Source organism: Geotrypetes seraphini, chromosome 11 (genome assembly GCF_902459505.1).
Source record: "Geotrypetes seraphini chromosome 11, aGeoSer1.1, whole genome shotgun sequence".
Classification (NCBI taxonomy): domain Eukaryota; kingdom Metazoa; phylum Chordata; class Amphibia; order Gymnophiona; family Dermophiidae; genus Geotrypetes; species Geotrypetes seraphini.
The window spans coordinates 18,514,474-18,537,410 of record NC_047094.1 but is presented as its reverse complement, the minus strand read 5'-3'; the positions used below and the strand labels follow the sequence as shown (position 1 = coordinate 18,537,410).

The 22,937-nt window shown below is 44.0% G+C and overlaps 1 protein-coding gene across 2 annotated transcripts in view; it reads right to left on the bottom strand.

Moving 5' to 3' along the window:
• TMEM184A (transmembrane protein 184A) overlaps window positions 1-22,317 on the bottom strand; it is a 48,436-nt gene extending 26,119 nt beyond the window's left edge. Inside the window, exon 1 of one of the 2 annotated variants that reach the window (XM_033962550.1) lies at window positions 21,955-22,317. The gene's annotated coding sequence lies outside the window, so the exon portion shown is untranslated. The remainder of the gene's footprint in view (window positions 1-21,954) is intronic. The other variant, XM_033962551.1, reaches the window with a different exon arrangement.
• Between the last annotated feature and the right edge of the window lie 620 nt (window positions 22,318-22,937).

Here is a 22,937-nt window from a genome sequence, read left to right as displayed (position 1 = left end):
GAATAGTTAAGCTCTGGAACGCGTTGCCAGAGGTTGTGGTAAGAGCGGATAGCGTAGCTGGTTTTAAGAAAGCTTTGGACAATTCCAGGAGGAAAAGTCCATAGTCTGTTATGGAGAAAAACATGGGGGAAGCCACTGCTTGCCCTGGATCGGTAGCATGGAATGTTGCTACTCCTTGAGTTTTGGCCAGGTACTAGGGACTTGGATTGGCCCATGTGAGAATGGGCTACTGAGCTTTGGTCTGACCCAGTAAGGCTATTCTGATGTTCTGATCATGGCGCAAAATAAATTTTCAAATAAATTTAGCACAGCAATCTCTCTTCCGCCTTGTCTCTCCATTCTCAGTCTACTCTTGTTTGAGAATGGGAGGTTGTGGTGGTGGAGAGGGGGGAGGGGCAGGGAGGTGTCTTCCCGCTTTCTCTCCAAAATTTCCAACTTCTCTGCCTCTTCTCTACATCAATACCCGAAATTTCCTATCCATTATATTTCCATAAGTGGAAAATCAAATAATCAGATCCCAAGCAAAGCTTTTCATTATTCAAAATAATTTTTCACTATTTAATATGCAAAAAAATTCAAATGCATGCAAATATACATGACTGCTGCAGAACTTTCTGTTGCCCTAGAATCTACCCAGATGTGCCATAGGAAACCGGGGACTGAGAATATTACTAAGAACTTCTTAAAGACAGAGAATTAAAACTACCAAATTGCTTGCTTTAAAAAAAAAAAAAAATTTAAACTATGAAGCCTCATTTCTTTGTGCCATTATCCAATTACCTTTTGCTATAGTCCACCTACTTCTGTCCTCCCCCCTCAATCATGGCCTCCTGTTAACTCTAAGCCTACCTGTTTATCTTTCTGTTTTAATCAAACTGTAAGCTACAGGGAATATCTCATATGCTTTGTACAGCGATGCATGTTTCTGGTATGCTCTATACTAGAGTTGCCAGATTTTACATGTGTAAAATCTGGACCCCTAGATCTGCCCCCAGGCCCGCCCATCCCCGCCACGTCCCTGTCCTGCCAGTAATCCTGCCCTAGCCCGGCCCCGCTGCTTCCTCTGGTCAGGCAGGAGGGCATGCGCAGGTGCCCTCTTGCCCGACACAAATTTACATATCAGAGGTGCGGCAAAGGCAAATCTGCCTCATGTATATTCATTATGGATATTAGAGAATGACACGGTGACAAAATTCATCACCGTTCCCGTCCCCGCGGGAAACCATCTTCATGTCATTCTTTAAGGAGAGAGGGAAGAATCAGAATATGAATGGCCACAACCACTGACCCGCAAGCTTTGCTTTGAAGAATGCTGGTGTAGAAGGACTGAGGTTGAAACAGACACTACAGAATGACAGTCTCTGGTATCCAGAGCAGATATTGTGATGTCATAATGCCTCATTCCACCAGTGCCTAAGAGCCAATCACATCAGTGATGTCACAATGGCTTCATTATCCTTGGCTCACATAAGAATCAGAGTATGAATGGCCACAACCACTGACCCGCTAGCTTTGCTTTGAAGAATGCTGGTGTAGAAGGACTGAGGTTGAAACAGACACTACAGAATGACAGTCTCTGGTATCCAGAGCAGATATTGTGATGTCATAATGCCTCATTCCACCAGTGCCTAAGAGCCAATCACATCATCACAATGGCTTCATTATCCTTGGCTCACATAAGAATCAGAGTATGAATGGGCCCAGCTTTGCTTTGAAGAATGCTGGTGTAGAAGGACCGAGGTTGAAATAGAAACTAGAAAATGCGGGATTATTTTCCGCTGTTTTCTGCGGGGACGGGAACGGTGATGAATTTTGTCACCGTGTCATTCTCTAATGGATATCTTGAAACCCCAACTGGCTGGGGGGTCCCACAGGACAGGTTTAAGAACCACTGCTCTATACAAATAATATAATTTTAACATTAGCTAATAAAAAGAGAGTCAGCCCTGTTACTTAGTGGCAGGGCTACATGCTGCCATGCAAAGGGTCCGCAGTTCAATTCCTGAATTGGTACTTCTGCATCTTGGATATAGTTGAGGCAATGTTCATAGGAAAAAGTCACAGTTATCATTGAAAACACCTAGTGACTGGAGACAAGCTCAGAAAGAGCCCTGCTGAATTGCTAATTTTTGTTGAGCTGGAATAAGATTTCAATTACTTCAGTATTGATTGGGTTGTGTTTCATCAGAACATGGTTGGGAGGTAAAATTCCTAGTTGCCATAAATGACTTTCATGGAACAGCAGGTCCTGGAACCAATGAGTCAGGGACTACTTTACTGTAGATCTAGTTCAGAATGCAGCTTAGGGCCTGGTTCCATGGGCAATAATGGTGGAGCCTCTTGACAATAGTATCATTAATAAGAAAGGAGAAAATCTAAGAAAAACTACTGCTATATCATTTAATTTTAAAAAGGGACAAACACAAAAATGATCAGATTAGTTAGCAAGAAAATTAAAAAGCAGCATTTGCCAGGATTAAAAGCATAGTATGAAGCATGGACATAAAAATACCATTTTGGAAGCTCAGATAAAATATATTCTGTGCATTAAAAAGTTAAGTAAGACCAAACTACCACCAAAGTTGTTTAATATTCAGCTGAAGAAAGCAGTTGAGGTCAAAAGGGCATTTTTCAAAATTAGAATGCAGACCCGAATGAGGAAAGATAAGCAGGCTAAAAGACTCTGAAAATAAGCTTTCTACAGTGACAGTGTTATAAACTTTTAGTAGTACATTCCCATTAGGGAAATCAGTTGGCGTGCTAGATGATTAAGGTATTAAAAGGTGTTCTCAGGAACATCAAGTTAATGGTTAAAAAAAAAAAAAAGAAAGAAAGAAAGACTAAAATTATTTGCCTCTGTCTTTATTGAGGAGGATGTTGGGATTCTATCCACACTATAAATATCTTTGATGGTGCCAATTCAAAACAACTAAAGCAAATCACTATAAAATTAGATGTAGTGACTATAGATCTGAGGAAGAAGGGGTTACCTTTGAAAGCTAAATCAAACTACATTAAGTTAGTCTATTTTTACCTTGAAGAATGGACTAATATGGCCACCATACCATTTCATGCATATTGCAGACCAGTGGCATACCTAGCATATGTGACACCTGGGGCCCATCATTTTTTTGACCCCCCCCCCAATCTGTACTAAAAACATGATTTTTAGTAACAATCCACATGTCACACAAGAGTGTACCTAGGAAAAGGCAGCATCTTACATACTGCAGTGAGCAGTACATCAATACACCCATTGTAAAACTAAACAAGCCAGACTAAACAAGCCAGATCAATCCTGCAGTCAATCCTAACAGAAAATCATATCTTTCGAACACAGAAAACACCTTCGCCTAATATGTAATCACAAACTAACCCCTCCCCCTTTTACAAAACTGTAGTGTAGTTTTTAGCCATGGTGGTAACAGCTCAGATGCCAACGCTAAAAAATGTTGTAGTTTTGTAAATGGGGAGATAAAATAAAAATACGTAGACAAAGATTAAACTGAAGCACCAAGAAGCTGGACTCTGCATACAATGCAACACCACAGAAACAGTGATGCATCTCCCCTAAAGAAAAAAAATAGAATTTTTTTCTACCTTGTCTTCTCTGGTTTCTGCTTTCCTCATCTTCTTGTCACTCTCTTCCTTTAATCCACTGTCTACCCTCTCTCTGCCCCTTCTATATGGCATCTTCTCTCCTTCTATTCACCTTCCAGAAACTTTATGCCTCCCCCTTCCATCTCTCCCACACTCCCATGGTCTGGCATTTCACTCTCTCCTCTCCCTTCCCCCCACTTCCCTGCCCCCTTTCTCACCCTTCACCACGCTTCCATACCACCCTGACCCCTTTCTCTCCTTTCACCATGCTTCCATACCACCCTGACCCCCTTTCTCACCCTCCACACCCTTCCTTACCACCCTGACCACCTTTCTCTTCTTCCACCACCCTGCTATGCTCCTTTCTCTCTCCATCGAAATCAGCAAGGTCCCGCGATGACTACTTTTGCTGCCTCTGCTCCGGAAGAGGTAAGTGACGTCGGAGGGGGGCTGGGCTAGCAGACACAGGGAGTTGCGGCAAGGTCCCGCGATGACTACTTCTGCTCCCTCTGCTCCAGAAGAGGTAAGCGACGTCGGAGGGGGTGGACCACAGCCGCAGTCATCGCGGGACCCTGCCACAACTCCCTGCGTCTGCCGGCCCAGCCTCCCTCCGACATCACTTACCTCTTCCGGAGCAGAGGCAGCAGAAGTAGTCATCACAGGACCTTCGTGCACTTCAGCGCAGCTGCCGACTCTGCTCTGGAATAAATACAGCAGCTGCGCTGAGGTGCCATTTTCAGCAGCGCGGGAGCTTCCAGACCTGGTCGGCTGTGCACCCCCTTGGAGCATGCACCTGGTGTGGTTCGCCCCCCCCCCCTTCCTTGGTACACCACTGCTGCAGACACTCCCGCTTATCTGTATAAGCTTTGTTCTATTGGTCTTTCTCCTACGGCCCCCTTCTTTTTCCTCTCCTCTCAGCTTGGGTCTCTTGTCTCACTGCGGTACTTCCTAGTCATCTCTACAACCTTTTGCTCTGATAGGTCTGTAAAGGTATGACCTTTCTCTGTTACCTGTTGCCAAGCTCTGTCCCTATTGGGCTCTTCTCTTCCATCACTGCTTTCTGGGTACTCCCTGAGAATCTTTTGTCCTCAACCCCAGTCACTCTTATGCCTCCATCTTAAGCATGTGACTGTAGCCCCAGTAAAAGCACCAGTATTTCACCTTAAGCTATCCAACCACATGCAAGAATAACCCAGCATTTCAACTCTGAAACTTGGAGCACCTCTATGCCTAACCTTTTCCTTATCTCTGCCCATTCACTGTTTCTTCAAATCTACATCTTCTTCTCCAGCTGCAACATCTAGGAGATTCACCAATTGCAAGTATATCTACCTTATTTACTCATAATATATTTCAGAAAATTATAAGGATTGTCTATGTGTGGGTTGGTATGCTAAGGTTTAGCTTTCTGTTGAATATACCACATGTCTGCTGAGAAAGTCATCGACTGACCAGCAGCACAGGCTATATTACATTACATTACATTAGTGATTTCTATTCCGCCATTACCTTGTGGTTCAAGGCGGATTACATTCAAACTATATGGTGACAGCACAGTAATAGCAGTTGCATAGCTGGGTAAAAAAAAAAACAACGGGCTTGAACACATTCCTGGAAGAAAAGACCATAGTCTGCAATTGAGACAGACATGGGGGAAGCTACTGCTTGCCCTTGAATCAGTAGCATATAATGCTGCTATTTGGGTTTCTGTCAGGATTATCTACTGCTGGAAATAGGAGAATGGGCTAGATGGACCATTGGTCTGAATCAGTACGGTTATCCCTTTGTTCTTATGTTGGGCAATTACCATCAAAGATTATTTAGTTTTAAAAGCATTGGGTAGTGTTACACTCTACAACTTTTCTCTTGTTTATCTTTCATATTAATCTTTGCACCGCCTACCTTCAAAGTTCAGGCTTGCTCATTCTCCGACTATTCTCCTTAGCACAGAGGTTATAGCAGTATTCCAGGGCGGGCTCTGTAAACCCCATCCTCCCCCCTCTCTCTTTTGTCAATTCAGCCTGCTGAAATGAATCATCAGCACTGGTTAATGACAGCTTTATGAGCCCATTCCAAGGTGAGACAGGAAATCGACTTACACTTTCCTACAGGCGCAACAGATGAATTTGAGAGGCGTTATGGATGTTCCCAAACAGAATTCATAATTTATAAAAAAATTGCTAATTACAACTGAAACTTCAGGGGCTTGCTAAGTCTGTAATCTCAGAAGGGGACTGTAATTAGCTACCAGCTGTGCTGGGGAAATCTGTCATTTTGTTAGCAATTAAATGATCCATATTCCACAAGGATCATACTTTGTGTACCGCGTTGATTTTGTTCTTTTATGCAAGACAGGATATTGAAACTGTTCACCAAAATAAAAACAAAAATTTAGGTATTTTAAGTTTTAAAAATTGATTGGAGAAAAAAATAGACATCCATGGTGAAAAAAAATGTGTTTGTTGGAGGAAGGTTGAAAAGACTTCCCTCCCCCCCTTTTGTTATTTTTCAACTGGCCTCCTTGCCCGCCTTCATATCACAGCTGTCTTTGCAGTGGGGCATCAATTCTCCTCCTTCCCTCCACTCCCATCTGCTGGCTCTACTGGATGTCAGAATAAGCAAAGGGAGGTACAGCTTAAGAGAGTATTAATGAAAGATAAAACTGGTTCTTCTCCTAAATGATCTCTCTCGTATCATTGGCTCCGAATACAATTCAAAACTGGTTTTAAATCTTAACCCCTTATTTGCCCATTTAAATATCTATGCTGCTTTAATCATTTCCATTTACTACTTTAGATATAGCTAGGTACTTGAGACCTGGGTTGGCCACGGGGCTTGATGGACCTTCGGTCTGTCCTAGAACAGCAATTCTTATGTTCTTATGTGAGCCACATATAGGACAATCAAGCCATTGTGACATCACTGATGAATTTGGCTTTTAGCCATTGGTGGAATGAGGCATTATGACATCACAATCTCAGCTCTGAAATGCTGCTACTCTTTGGGTTTCTGCCAGGTACTTGTGACCTGGGTTGGCCACTGGGCTTGATGGACCTTCGGTCTGTCCTAGAACAGCAATTCTTATGTTCTTATGTGAGCCACATATAGGACAATCAAGCCATTGTGACATCACTGATGAGTTTGGCTTTTAGGCATTGGTGGAATGAGGCATTATGACATCACAATCTCAGCTCTGAAATGTTGCTACTCTGGGTTTCTGCCAGGTACTTGGGACCTGGGTTGGCAACTGTTGGAAACAGGATACTGGGCTTGGTGGACCTTTGGTCTGTCCCAGTATGGCAAATCTTACAATAAATGAAACTCCCTTATTTGTTCTGTTTATCTGCCTTGAATAGATTGTAAGCTCTGTGTAGCTGGGATCCTCTCCCGTGCATTTGGGAACAGTCTGTCTAGTAGTACTATAAAAATAAGTGACAGTGGTAGAAGAAGGCTCTCAACAGAGTATTCAAAGGCAAGGAAATATTTATGTTTATTACACACTTGATGTCCTGTTGATTGTTAAATGTCACAGCGGCTTACAAATCCATAAAACAGAAGAAAAGAACGCCGGAATTAAAAAAGGTAAACGCACAGAACATTCGCACAATAAAAATCAATAATTCAAAATCTAACACAAAATAAAATAACTGTGTCCAGCAGTAGCTACGACAGTAATTAAGCTTTTTGAACATAATGCCTTCAATAATGTTTTGAACTTTGGAAAATGAAAGTTTAAGAGTGAATATTTATAGGCCAGCTATTCCAAGAAAAATGGAGAGAGAGAAAAAAAAGGCACATGCACGAGTAGACTCGTAGTGAGCTATTCTTGGTGAAGGTAAGACTAACCTATTCGAATCCAAAGAATGCAGAGTTCGTGGAGGTGTATAAGATATAGTAGCAGATGCTAAGTACAGCGGCTGACCAGTATGTAACGCTTAAAAATGTAAGGCACAATCATTTAAGAGTGCACCTGTGCAACAGATTGAACAATGGGGCGACACGATCAGACTTGTCCACGCACTCATTTTCTCAGTAGTCAATTACAGATGTGAAAGCTGGACGCTACGGAAACAAGACAGAAAGAAGACTGACTTATTTGAGCTTTGGTGCTGGAGAAGGATTTTATACAGGTCGTGGACTGCTGCCAGAAGAACTAACAAATTGATTCTGGAAGCGATCAAACCAGCTATGTCACTCAAAGCCCAAATGATGAAGTAACGGCCATCTCATTTTGTCACACCGTAAGAGAGAGAGAGAAAGAGAGAAAGAGAGAGAGAGAGAAAGAGAGAGAGAGAGAAAGAGAGAGAGAAAGAGAAAGAGAGAGAAAGAGAGAGAGAGAAAGAGAGAGAGAGAGAAAGAGAGAGAGAGAAAGAGAGAGAGAGAAAGAGAGAGAGAGAAAGAGAGAGAGAGAAAGAGAGAGAGAGAAAGAGAGAGAGAGAAAGAGAGAGAGAGAAAGAGAGAGAGAGAAAGAGAGAGAGAGAGAAAGAGAGAGAGAGAGAAAGAGAGAGAGAGAGAAAGAGAGAGAGAGAAAGAGAAAGAGAGAAAGAGAGAGAGAGAAAGAGAGAGAGAGAAAGAGAGAAAGAGAGAAAGAGAGAAAGAGAGAAAGAGAGAAAGAGAGAAAGAGAGAAAGAGAGAAAGAGAGAAAGAGAGAAAGAGAGAAAGAGAGAAAGAGAGAAAGAGAGAAAGAGAGAAAGAGAGAAAGAGAGAAAGAGAGAAAGAGAGAGAGAGAGAGAGAGAGAGAGAGAGAAAGAGAGAAAGAGAGAAAGAGAGAGAACATTGTGTATGGGAAGATTGAAGGAACCAGGCAAAGAAGGCAACCTACAATCGGATGTCAGGACACATTGAAAACAACCAAGGGGATAACACTGGAGGACCTTAGCAGACTAGCACAAAACTGATTTCTTTTTAGATCTGTAATTCATAAAGTCGCTAGGACGCAACCATGAATCAATGGCACCTAATAAGTAGTAGAAGGATAAGTTCCCAGACTGTAGAGAGCAACTCTATGATGTGGGTTAGGTTGGTTGTCTTAAAATAATATCGGCAGCCAGATCTCTGAAATGAAGAGTAAAGAGTGGTAACTTCTATGCCAGGGGTCTCAAAGTCCCTCCCTGAGGGCCGCAATCCAGTCGGGTTTTCAGGATTTCCCCAATGAATATGCATTGAAAGCACTGCATGCCCATAGATCTCATGCATATTCATTGGGGAAATCCTGAAAACCTGACTGGATTGCGGCCCTCAAGGAGGGACTTTGAGACCCCTGTTCTATGCTGACCTTCCACCAGTTTTATCAATACTGTCAATACAACGTCTTCCAGTCACAGCTGTGTTGCCCTGAAGAAGATTCCTGCTTGGGGGTGGGGGGGGGGGGGGGTGGAAGACTCCCTGTTTTGCCATAAGGCAGGGGTAGGCAATTCCAGTCCTCGAGAGCCGTAGCCAGGTCAGGTTTTCAGGATATCCACAATGAATATGTACGAGATGGATCTGCATGCACTGCCTCCTTGAGATGCAAATCTATCTCATGCATTTTTATTGTGGATATCCTGAAAACCTGACCTGGCTCCGGCTCTCGAGGACTGGAATTGCCTACCCCTGCCATAAGGGAACAATTAAACTTGAGCTAACAGCTTGGAAGTACCGTCAACTCCCCCAACCACCTCTCACAGAAAGTTGGCGTGCAGTGTAATTTGTCTAGTGGTGTTATGGAGGCGATAGTGCCTTCCAGGACAAAATCTTTTCTTTCCTTTCTGCCACTACATAATCTTATCTTCGATTCGAGTGAATAACTTTCTACTGAAGAATGCAGAGATAAAGGCATCAGCCAACATTTAGGCAACGTCTTATTTAATACATTACCTTTTCAAACATATCCTCCCTTCCCAGGGCGGTGCAAAACAAGGAAAAATGTTTCCCCACCTATGCAAATACACCGTGGGTATTACATCCATGCTGGTTTCAAAAGTCATACATAGATTTACTGAAAGTTAAGAGGTAGAATTGGGAGGATGGCCATGGACTTATATCCTGGGCCGTTACACTGGTTTAGAGTTAGGTGTTTGGTTTTGGGTTTGTTTTTTTTAATGCACGAAGGGTTGCAAGATAAATGAAAAAAAAAAAGCCAGGAGAGGGCCAACTGTCATGACTACAAAATTATGGCTGGTAAGCGAGAACGTTGAGCACAGAGTTAAACCCAATATAAATAAAAAGGAACACACTCGTAAGATATTGATGTTTTTGCTTTACTCCCAGACCTTTCTCACGGGGCGCTTGACCTTATGTTTTCCTATATGGTTGGTTTGTGATTAATTGCTCAAGTCCAGGAGCACCATTTTTCACAGCCCTTTATTATTGACTTAACCAGTGTGCGGTCCATTAGTTTAACGTTTCTCTGGTAGGGGTGGTCTGGTGGCTCAGTGGCAGCGATGAGCAGAGCAAAACATTGGCGCTTCGTTTTTGGGATGTTTTTCCTTTGGCCATTTAACAGCAAGATGTTTTAATGCAGGATAGAACTTTATGGCACCACACCGGTCCAACGAGTATACTCTTATGTAGGAGACCTGGCTCCAGTCTTGGTCCAGGCTCCTGCCCCTCATGCCAGTTGCCGCTGGAGACACTGCAGAGGCATTGACCCTACAAAATGATACCTTGTGATTATACCCAGGGTACACATTTATCATGTTTTGGAAAAAAGCTATAATGTGTGACCCCCTGCCCAAGGTCTGTTGTATCAACAGCTGGGATACAAGTGAAGACTGAGGGCATAAAACCCTCAAGCAGCTGTAAATAAAGGCTCATAGTGTTATAACGAAGGTGACCATACGTCCGGTTTTCAACGGGACAGTCCCGTTTTCGGACCGACCGTCCCGTTGTCCCGACCCACTTCTTCGGGACACCGAAATGTCCCGTTTTCAGGGACAGCGTCCCGATGCTGTGCGCAGGGATACCGGGACGGCCGATCGCTTTTCCCCCCCCTGCCGTGCCGATTCAAAGCCCGGTCCCACCGCCGCAGCTTCTTGCCTTCTTCCCGACGTCAGAGAGGAAGTTCTGGGCCAGTCAGGCAGCGATTGGCTGGCCCGGAACTTGCTCTCCGACATCAAAATTGACGTCGGGAAGAAGGCAAGAAGCAGCGGCAGCGGACTGGGCTTTGAATCGGCACAGCAGGGAGGGAAAGCGATCGGTCATCCCGGTATCCCCGCACACAGCTTCGGGACACTGTCCCTGAAAACCGGACATTTCAGTATCCTGAAGTGGTGGGTCAGAACAATGGGACAGTCGGCCCGAAAACTGGACTATGATCACCTTAGTTATAACCCACTAGAAGGCCAAAGGAAGAGGAGAAAAAAATTGCCCCACAAAAAAAAACCAAAAAAAAAAACACCCTACCACTCAAGTTACCTTGCTGTTAAGATAAGGAAACAAATATGTAACATACGCTGAAGATCAGTCTTCGAGTTAATTGTGGGATCTTTCACTTATTGAAAAAGCAAAGGAGCAGGAGTTGGACACAATGTAACGTTTAAATCAAGACTCTTTTTTAAATCCAAAATAAAGTTTATTCAAATCAAGATTTCTTGAGATAGGATAAAGCCAGCAATGCTGTACAAGTCCTTGCAACAAGGCCTCATGCCGAGCGAGGTTTTAAACTGATAACTGACTCCCCGATGATAAGGCAGGGCCATCAAATAAGACAGCCCCCCCTTTTTAGAAAAAAATGTAAAATAAGGCACCCCCCCCGCAAATAAGCCACCCACCGATACCTGCGCTTACCCGAATCGGGTGGTACGGTGGGTGACTCCGTGCGGTCCCTCCGTCTACCGTATTTGCCTCCATGGCTGCGTGCCGTGCCTCGTCATGAAGTGAAGAGGAGGAAGTGACGGGACTGCAGCGCGCGCACGTGACTCCGCGCAAGGAAACACAGGCAGCTTCCCTCATCCCTCCCTAACGGAGACTGCAGGAGTTTGTTCGCGGCCGGAACATCCAAAAAGTGAGACACGCAGACAGGTTTCTTTTGCTGTGAGCAATACCACTTACTGTATATAAAGCCTGTTTAAAATGCATACGGTATATAAACAATGGTTTCACATTGTCAAGTCCCCTCTGATGCTGCACTACAGAATGATCTCTTTACTGTGTTTCCCTGATGGAGAACATTGGGGACATTAAATGGTACAATATATGGTAGAATGGATAAAGCTGGCCCTACATGGTAGAGAGCTAAGAGAGCGAATAGAATGCTTGGTATAATCAAAAAGGGTATTACAGCCAGAACGAAAGAAGTTATCCTGCAGTTGTATCGGGCGATGGTGCGCCCGCATTTGGAGTACTGCGTCCAATATTGGTCGCCGTATCTTAAGAAGGATATGGCGTTAGTCGAGAGGGTTTAAAGGAGAGCAACACGTCTGATAATAGGTATGGAAAACCTGTCATATTCTGAGAGATTGGAGAAGCTGGGTCTCTTTTCCCTGGAGAAGAGGAGACTTAGAGGGTATACGATAGAGACTTACAAGATCATGAAGGGCATAGAGAGAGTAGAGAGGGACAGATTCTTCGAACTTTCGAAAAATAAGAGAACAAGAGGGCATTCGGAAAAGTTGAAAGGGGACAGATTCAAAACAAATGCTAGGAAGTTCTTCTTTACCCAACGTGTGGTGGACACCTGGAATGCGCTTCCAGAGGACGTTATAAGGCAGAGTACGGTACTGGGGTTCAAGAAAGGATTGGACAAATTCCTACTGGAAATGGGGATAGAGGGGTATAGATAGAAGATTACTGCACAGGTCCTGGACCTGTTGGGCCGCCGCGTGAGCGGACTGCTGGGCACGATGGACCTCGGGTCTGACCCAGCAGAGGCATTTCTTATGTTCTTATGATTTTTCGGCCGACCGATTCTTCAGCCGTCAAATAAGACAGCCCCCCCCTTTTTAGAAAAAAATGTAAATAAGGCATCCCCCCGAAAATAAGCCCTAGAGCATATTTTGGCCTTCCAAAAAAAATAAGACAGTGTCTTACCATCGGGGAAACAGGGTAGTAAGGCCTTAGTTGAATGCTTGAGAGTTTGGAACACCATTGGTAGATGACTATGCCAAAGTGCACGTGTTTAGCTATTAGCAAAGTATGGTAAATTTCTGTTACTTTCCACAATAAAAGTATAGATATTGAAGGTTCGTTTAATAAAATACTGCTAGATATTTGCATATAATATCTTTTTATCAAATCAGTGGCGTACCTGGCATAGGCGACACCCCCCCCCCCCATCTACATGAAAAATATGATTTTTAGTAACAATCCACATATCACACAACAAGAGAGTGTACCTAGGAAAAGGCAGCATCTTAAACACTGCAGTGAGCACTAGAACACCAACACATACATTGTAAAACTAAACAAGCCAGATCCCGCAGTCAATTGATCCTGTAGTCAATGCCAACTGAAAACTGTGTTCTTTTCATACACACAGAACAGAGATACACACTCGCCCAAAATGGAATAATCACAAACTAAAAATAGAAATATGTAAACAAAAGTTAAACTGAACCACCAAGAAACCAGACTCTGCATACAATGCAACACCAACACCACAAAAACAGTAACACATGTCCTCTAATACTGTGCAAAATATAAAGACAGTAGATATAAATTTGAAAAAACTGATACATAACAATCACCACTTTACAAATTAACAAATAAAAATAAAGCAAATAATGAGAAATGAGAAATAAGAAAATACCATTTTATTGGACTAATCCATTTTTCAATTAGCTTTCAGAGGCCAAATCTTTCTTCAGAACAGTACAGTATACTGCTGTTATGGTATCCTGTCCTGACCTGAGGAAAGGGGTTTAGTCCCAAAAATTGCCTTATTTCCATTTCCTATTTATAAACTTTTATCAATAGTTACAATACTACTTGATTCTAAGCAACAACAAAAAAAATCTTTCTACCTTTTGTCATTTCTGCTTTAATCATCTTCTCTTTGCTCTCTTCTTTCTATACAGCATTTGTCCTCTCTCCCTTCCATGCAACATCTGCCCTCTCTTTTCCGCTTCCACACAGCTTCTGCCCTCTCTCTCTACCCCTTCTATTTACTGCCCACACTCTCTCTGCCCCTTCCATCTACTGTCCACCCTCTCTCTCTTCCATATGGCATCTTCCCTCTTTCTATGCCCCTTCAATAAACTGTATATCCTGGGTCCCTTCTCTCCTTTGCACATAATTCATTTCAGCTTCACCCCCTCTCCATTTTGTCTCCACTCCCTCCCCTATGCTTTGGCATCTCTCTCTCTCTCTCTCTTCTCCTTTCCTTCCTTCCTTCCTTCCTTTCCACTCCATGGCCTGGTATCTCTATCTCCTTCCCTTCCCTCCCCCCATGCCATGGCATATCTTCCTCCCCCTCCATGGTCTGGTATCTCCTTTTCTTTTTCTCACTCCCATGGATTTGGCATCTCTGGTTCCTCTCCCTTGTCTTCCTTCTCTCTCCTTCCCTCTCTCTCCCCAATTGGGTGCTGCAGCAGCAGCATTTCTCTCCCCCTTGCCTGTGCAGCAGTTCTCCCCCCCCCTTGCCTATGCAGCAGCATGTCTCTCCCCCCCTTCCCTGTGCTGGAGCAATATTTCTACGCCCCCCCCCTTCCCTATCCAGCAACAACATTTCTATGCCTCCCCTTCCCTGTGCAGCAACAACATTTTTCTTCCCTGTCCAGAATTTCTGGCCGGTTCCCGTGCTCATAACCGCGGGTGTCTACACCTCACGCAATCCACGGCTGCGTCAGAAGCCTTCTCTCTGTGACATCAGAGGGAACGCATCTGATGCAGCCGCGGATCACGTGAGGAGCTGCGCCCGCGGCTTTGAGCAGGGGAGCCGGCCAGAAGCTGAAGAACCACCGGAGTGAGCACCAGCGGACACCCCTGTTTGCCGCTGCTGCTGGTTAAGGAAAGCAGCAGTAGGGAGGGTGGCCGGCTGTGCACTCTCTTGGGGCGTGCACCCGGGGTGGACCGCCCCCCTCCCCTTGGTATGCCACTGTATCAAATGTATTATTGCCGAGCTTGAAAACATAAAAGTTATAGCTAGAATACCCCAAGAAATTTGTTTCATTAAGCAAAATAGAAAATTTTAAGCTTTATATAATCAGTGGCTTTGAGCGACCCCCAGGTTGTGCTAAAAAAAAACCCCCCAAAAAACCACATTTTCTAATCAAGCGCAGTCAAATTCATAAGAAACGCTTCAATTTGTACAATTTTTCCCAACTTTAGGTTTTTATAAACAGCTCTAAAGTGCAGTCAATTAAGTAGTGATGGGACAATTCTAACTTGGTTTCATTTCAGAGACAGATTAAGGAGAAAGAATCTCAATCTCTCATGTAAAGCCCTCGCCATAAAATGAACACTTTTTTAAACCCTTGTGTGCCTTTTAGCTGGTATAAAATCCACAGGGGAAAGATCCCACAGACGTGCATTTCCTTTGCAAAATGAGTACACAGGTGGATTTTCATCCCACCCAAGCCACATCCAAACCACACTCCTTTAATCATTTGAGGTGTAGATCTCCATGTGCAAGATAAATAAATACCAATACATAAGCAATAAATACACATATGGAAATGCCTCTATTTACATGAAGATTTGTTTCTAAACTAATGGCCAAATATCACAAAATAGTATTTAGAACTAGAAGCTAATTTAAAATAAGGTTTTCAACTGCTTTGTAAAATGTAGAGAAATCTCTCTCTAATGTGAAAAAGTGGGCCTTAATCCTTGGATAGGGTTACCACCAGACATTGAGACTGAAACATAGAAACATAGAAATAGACGGCAGATAAGGGCCACGGCCCATCTAGTCTGCCCACCCAATGACCCTCCCCTACCTTTCTCTGTGAATAGATCCCATGTGTCTATCCCATTTGGCCTTAAAATCAGGCACGCTGCTGGCCTCAATAACCTGAAGTGGAAGACTATTCCAGCGATCAATCACCCTTTCAGTGAAAAAGAATTTCCTGGTGTCCCCGTGCAGTTTCCCACCCCTGATTTTCCACGGATGCCCCCTTGTTGCCGCTGGACCCTTGAAAAAGAAGATATCTTCTTCCACCTCGATGCGACCTGTGAGATACTTGAATGTTTCGATCATGTCATCCCTCTCTCTGCGTTCCTTGAGTGAGTACAGCTGCAACTTATCCAGCCGTTCCTCATACGGGAGATCCTTGAGTCCCGAGACCATCCGAATGGCCATTCTCTGGACCGACTCCAGTCTCAGCACATCCTTACGGTAATGCGGCCTCCAGAATTGCACACAGTACTCCAGGTGGGGCCTCACTATGGATCTAATGGCATAATGGCACAATGGCATAATGACTTCAGGCTTACGGCTGACGAAACTCCTGCGTATGCAACCTATGATTTGCCTTGCCTTGGATGAAACTTGCTCCACTTGATTGGCAGTCTTCATGTTCTCACTGACGATCACCCCTAAGTCTCGTTCTGCTTCAGCTCACGGCAGCCATTTCCTATGAGTGATCTGCACGAGACAGGAGCATAGGAAGATTGCTTCTGCCCTGAAAGCCCGCTAGACCACTAGGTAAGGTTCCGGGGAGTCTCAGAGAGCTTAAGGTAAGGTCTGGGATTCCGGGGGAAGGCGAGGGGGGGGGAGGTTCAGAACCGGCCCGAATATTATTCGTGGGTTTTTTAAATATTTGTGGGCCGGTTCTGCCCCTAACCCCCGCGAATATTGAGGGAGAAGTGTAGACTGTTAAATTATTATTTTTCCAGTGTTTGTGGTGGCAAAGTATCAGCTACTTTGCCGCCGGGAAATGGAGATCATAAGATCCAAAGAAAAAAGTCATTTTGCTTCTTCCTGAAATCTATACAGGTTGCGATACTTGAACTCTGAAACCTGTGAAGTCTCCAAACACATAAGAACTATGCCTTCTTTCTCGCTAGCCTTTAAAATATCACAACCTACACAAATATTCCTCTTTACTGTAGGATGTCAGTACCTGCACTATATCATGTTAAATAAATGAATTGTATATCAGCATAAGAAAATGCCAAGCACACACAGGGGGTTTCAGTCACGTGACTTAAAAGGAGAGTGAAATTCCCGCTGGATTGATACTGAATATATACACACAAAACAGGACTTCACTTAGGTGCCCTCAGGGTATGGTCATTCCTTCTATAGAAGCTCTTAGCAACACAGCGCCCAGCTGAACAACTCAAACCTTCTGCCCTTAGTGTCTAGCTGTAAACAAGACGGCCCTTTCTCAGATACCTGGCTGGCCCATCACTACCTGGAATACTGTAGAATCCAGAATTCCGATGGAGAGGCAGGCCTGAATTATTATTTGGCATGCTCTAATTATAGGGCTACCAAGATAAAATCTATTTCTTTTTTTCCTACACTATTGTACCTTTGACATAACATAACATTATACTTACAGACCGCGTTACCAAAAAGTTCTACGCGGTTTACAAAAGATTATAAATATTAAACATAATCGTATATTTGAATGAGTCAGCTAGTCAGGTATTTGGAGAGAAAAAATAAGTTTTTAGCTGTTTTCTAAAATGTCTGTAAGAAACAGCTGTGAGCAACAGTGATCAAAATTCTTTTTCACGAGAAGCTGCCTGAGATGCTAAAGAGCGATTTAGGAATTTCTTGCTTTTACAACCTTTTACAGAAGGGAAATTGAACAGAGCGTGAGTTTTTCTACTGCATTTGTGCGTAGCTATGGAAAAACTTTTATGATTGTCTGAATATTGCTTATGAATCAGAACAAAAGGAGGAGAAAGTATTAGGATCCGGTTTCCTGCAGCCCCAGTAAATCGGCTCCGACAGACCTCGGTGACACTTTCCCCTCCCAATGCTGAGACGGATTCGTCAGCGCTAAATTGTCACCGAGGTCTGTCAGAGCCAGAAACTAACTATAGGCGACACATTTTTAAGGACGTGTGGGTTTAGATCCGCGAGGTCCGTCAGGTCCGCGTTTTACCCCTACCCGCCCCTGTGGAAGCATTCAGGCCAGCACATAAACATAGAAGATTACATTATGGATTTCTATTCCGCCTATACCTTGCAGTTCAAGGCGGATTACAAAAGATTTGACTGGACATTTTCCAGTGAAGATACATTTTTTTTTATAAGGGGGGTAGCTGGATAGAATTCTAGGGGACCTTACGGGTTGGATAGTAAACTGACTGTGCTGAACTGAGTGAATTAGCAAATGGAATACAGTTAGAGTAGGCAAGATTACAATCTATTTTAGGGGTCTGTTAACTTGAAATATGTTTAGGTGGGGTATTTGGGGGGGAATTATCTGGTGGTAGGTGGATTCTCTGGAGGTAGGTGAATTGTCTGGAGGTAGGTGAATTAGTTGGAGGTAGGTGGAGAGGGTTTGAATTTTGATGAATTTGGATGAATTTTTTGAAAAGCAGGGTTTTGGTTTCTTTACGAAATATTTTGAAGTTGTCTGATGTTGTCAGTAAGTTGGAGATGGAATGGTTGAGTTTTGCTGCTTGTGTTGCCAGAAGGTTGTCAAACATTTTCTTGCGTTGTGTACCTTTGAGTCTGCCCACTCTGCTTACCCACCCCCTGTCTATGCCCTAATGACCCATAGAGTTTACATGTGTGTTTTTATAAATGTAAACATGCTGACCAACCTGTCTAAACGGTACAATTACAGTCCAATGACTATTAATGCCCGTGAACTTTAAAAGATCTCTCTTGGGGGCTTAACAACTACTTTTCACATAGTCCACATTCCTGGATATAAAAAGCGCTAATTGGCTAAGCTATCAAAGCCAACGATACGGGTCTTCCAATACTTCCATCAGTTTGCGTTCACGCTAATTAAATTTCACCTGTTTTTAAAAAAAAAATAAAAAATTGAATGCGTCATAAAATATTAGAGTCAAAATATATTATTATCCAGTTGCAGGAGGCCCAAGTCTTATTTTTGCAAAAGAAGTCGTTTACTTTTCATAAAGACCTTCCTATACAATGCCTATGTCTGACATTGCAAAAACCATGCTCTCTGGGGGAAAATTATATGTATCAAAGAACCGGCCTAGTCTTAGGTAGCAGGAAGGTGTGTAAACGACTTTTTACAGAATGTTAACTAAAGGGTAAGGATGCACCAGCTTTCATGGTGTGTACTTTGCTGATAGGCTCACATATAAATTAAAAAATGACACGGGAGCTAATTTTCCTGCCCAATCCCTACGAGTTCTTTTCCTATCCCTGCTCCATTCCTGCAAGCTCCGTCTTCACCTGCACAAGCCTCAGACACTTCAAAATCCCAAGTAGCAACATTCTAGAGCTCAGATTGTGATGTCATAATGCCTCATTCCACCAATGCCTAAGCTCCGTCCTCATCTGCACAAGGCTCAAACACTTTAAAATCTTAAGTGGCAAAATTCTAGAGCTCAGATTGTGATGTCATAAGGCCTCATTCCACCAATGCCTAAGCTCCATCCTCACCTGCACAAGTCTCAAACCCTTTAAAATCCTAAGTAGCAACATTCTAGAGCTCAGACTGTGATGTCACAATGCCTCATTCCACCAATGCCTAAGCTCCGTCCTCACCTGCACAAGCCTCAGACACTTCAAAATCCCAAGTAGCAACATTCTAGAGCTCAGATTGTGATGTCATAATGCCTCATTCCACCAATGCCTAAGCTCCGTCCTCATCTGCACAAGGCTCAAACACTTTAAAATCTTAAGTGGCAAAATTCTAGAGCTCAGATTGTGATGTCATAAGGCCTCATTCCACCAATGCCTAAGCTCCATCCTCACCTGCACAAGTCTCAAACCCTTTAAAATCCTAAGTAGCAACATTCTAGAGCTCAGACTGTGATGTCACAATGCCTCATTCCACCAATGCCTAAGCTCCGTCCTCACCTGCACAAGCCTCAGACACTTCAAAATCCCAAGTAGCAACATTCTAGAGCTCAGATTGTGATGTCATAATGCCTCATTCCACCAATGCCTAAGCTCCGTCCTCATCTGCACAAGGCTCAAACACTTTAAAATCTTAAGTGGCAAAATTCTAGAGCTCAGATTGTGATGTCATAAGGCCTCATTCCACCAATGCCTAAGCTCCATCCTCACCTGCACAAGTCTCAAACCCTTTAAAATCCTAAGTAGCAACATTCTAGAGCTCAGACTGTGATGTCACAATGCCTCATTCCACCAATGCCTAAGCTCCGTCCTCACCTGCACAAGCCTCAGACACTTCAAAATCCCAAGTAGCAACATTCTAGAGCTCAGATTGTGATGTCATAATGCCTCATTCCACCAATGCCTAAGCTCCGTCCTCATCTGCACAAGGCTCAAACACTTTAAAATCTTAAGTGGCAAAATTCTAGAGCTCAGATTGTGATGTCATAAGGCCTCATTCCACCAATGCCTAAGCTCCATCCTCACCTGCACAAGTCTCAAACCCTTTAAAATCCTAAGTAGCAACATTCTAGAGCTCAGACTGTGATGTCACAATGCCTCATTCCACCAATGCCTAAGCTCCGTCCTCACCTGCACAAGCCTCAGACACTTCAAAATCCCAAGTAGCAACATTCTAGAGCTCAGATTGTGATGTCATAATGCCTCATTCCACCAATGCCTAAGCTCCGTCCTCATCTGCACAAGGCTCAAACACTTTAAAATCTTAAGTGGCAAAATTCTAGAGCTCAGATTGTGATGTCATAAGGCCTCATTCCACCAATGCCTAAGCTCCATCCTCACCTGCACAAGTCTCAAACCTTTTAAAATCCTAAGTAGCAACATTCTAGAGCTCAGACTGTGATGTCACAATGCCTCATTCCACCAATGCCTAAGCTCCGTCCTCACCTGCACAAGCCTCAGACACTTCAAAATCCCAAGTAGCAACATTCTAGAGCTCAGATTGTGATGTCATAATGCCTCATTCCACCAATGCCTAAGCTCCGTCCTCATCTGCACAAGGCTCAAACACTTTAAAATCCTAAGTGGCAAAATTCTAGAGCTCAGATTGTGATGTCACAAGGCCTCATTCCACCAATGCCTAAGCTCCATCCTCACCTGCACAAGTCTCAAACCCTTTAAAATCCTAAGTAGCAACATTCTAGAGCTCAGACTGTGATGTCACAATGCCTCATTCCACCAATGCCTAAGCTCCGTCCTCATCTGCACAAGGCTCAAACACTTTAAAATCCTAAGTGGCAAAATTCTAGAGCTCAGATTGTGATGTCATAAGGCCTCATTCCACCAATGCCTAAGCTCTGTCCTCACCTGCACAAGGCTCAAACACTTTAAAATCCTAAGTGGCAAAATTCTAGAGCTCAGATTGTGATGTCATAAGGCCTCATTCCACCAATGCCTAAGCTCTGTCCTCACCTGCACAAGTCTCAAACCCTTTAAAATCCTAAGTAGCAACATTCTAGAGCTCAGACTGTGATGTCACAATGCCTCATTCCACCAATGCCTAAGCTCCGTCCTCATCTGCACAAGGCTCAAACACTTTAAAATCCTAAGTGACAAAATTCTAGAGCTCAGATTGTGATGTCATAAGGCCTCATTCCACCAATGCCTAAGCTCCGTCCTCACCTGCACAAGGCTCAAACACTTTAAAATCCTAAGTGACAAAATTCTAGAGCTCAGATTGTGATGTCATAAGGCCTCATTCCACCAATGCCTAAGCACCGTCCTCACCTGCACAAGTCTCAAACCCTTTAAAATCCTAAGTAGCAACATTCTAGAGCTCAGACTGTGATGTCACAATGCCTCATTCCACCAATGCCTAAGCTCCGTCCTCATCTGCACAAGCCTCAAACGCTTTAAAATCATAGGTGTTCGAGGCTAGTGCGGTTAAGGCAGAGCTTACAGGACAGCGATAGCAACAAAACTCATGGGAAGGGGAAATGTAATTCCTACAGGGACAAATGTGTCCCTGTGCCATTCTCTAATATAAATTACATGTGGAAAGGTACTGGCTTACGATTCTCGATTGCATATCAATCTAATCTAAATCATACATCTAGGTATAGCCAGCTTTATCAGCTTAATATATTTATCTGCATTTTTAAAGGAAATCCCTGATTTTTCTCTGCTGCTATCAAAGACGTCCAACTTTAATTCCTGATCACTGGTAGCATCAGCAGAGCTTAAGCTAACACAGACATGAAACTCCCCCCCCCCCCCCCCCCTTTCATTTTCAAGACATAATAGAGGCTTCCGTAAAACAACATTTAATTCTCTTTAGCCTTAGCCTGTCAGATGAAGTTTAAAGCCCACTCGATCAAGTTTCTCAGCAGGACTTGGGGGGAGGTGATGGCCGGACACGTGGGCAGGTCCCAGGAAGGAAGGGTGGGGATGGGGAGTCTCGTGGTGCTTACTTTCTGCCTTTTTCAGAGATGAAAATCGGGCTCCGGGAAAGAACTCCTTGTGCTCCGATCTGCCCCCGGGGGTGAAACCGCTGATGTCAACATGTATCAGGTGCAGACAAGACTTTGCTATCCCGGCCCTGGAAGACAATTAGTCCCCAGATCTCCTGGCCCTGGAATCGATTCGGGCTAGGCGGAGCAAGATCACCTCAGTGCCCCCTTCCTTTTTCAACAAACCTAGAAAGATCATTCTTTCTTCCCTTCCTTCCTTGTCTCCTCCCTATACGCGTTCATCTGATTCAGACGCCCGCGTACGCCACGCCTTTGCCTAATAAACCTGCCCCGGACCTGTCTCACTAGTTTTCACACTCCAGCTCTTAACTGCCTCACCTGTGCTAGGCTCCTCCTCCTTCTTTTCGTGGGGCGTTTTCTTCCCCCTCTACAAACAGCACCTGCTTTTCAAACCACGCCCTCCTCTCCACTAACTCTCGTCTGCACCTCACTGGTTCTAGGAACATTTTGCTCTCTTCCAAGTTTCATTAAACATTTGATTAATCACCTAGACCAGTGTTTTTCAACCTTTTTACACCTATGGACATAAAAGAATTATTCTGTGGACCGGCGGTTGAAGAACACAGGGCAAAGTTGTGGGCCAGACCCCGCCCATCTCTACTCAATCTCCACCCCAGACCCCGCCCCCATAATAGTACTAATTGCACCTTGCACGTCCAGTGCCTCATCTGGAAGCCTTCCCTCTGACGTTGCAACGTCAGAGAGAAGGCTTCCGGTTCAAGCGCAGGATGCCCGTAGGAGCCATTGCCTGTGGCTTTGTGCACTGAATTAGTTAGGAAGCGGGAGCTGGCTCGAAGATAACACCGCATCGATCGCACCGTGGACCGGGGGTTGAAGAACACTGTTTTGGGCCTGATGCACGTGCTGGCCCTGTGGACCGGCACTGGACCATGGACCAGTGGTTGAAGTACACTGGCCTAGAC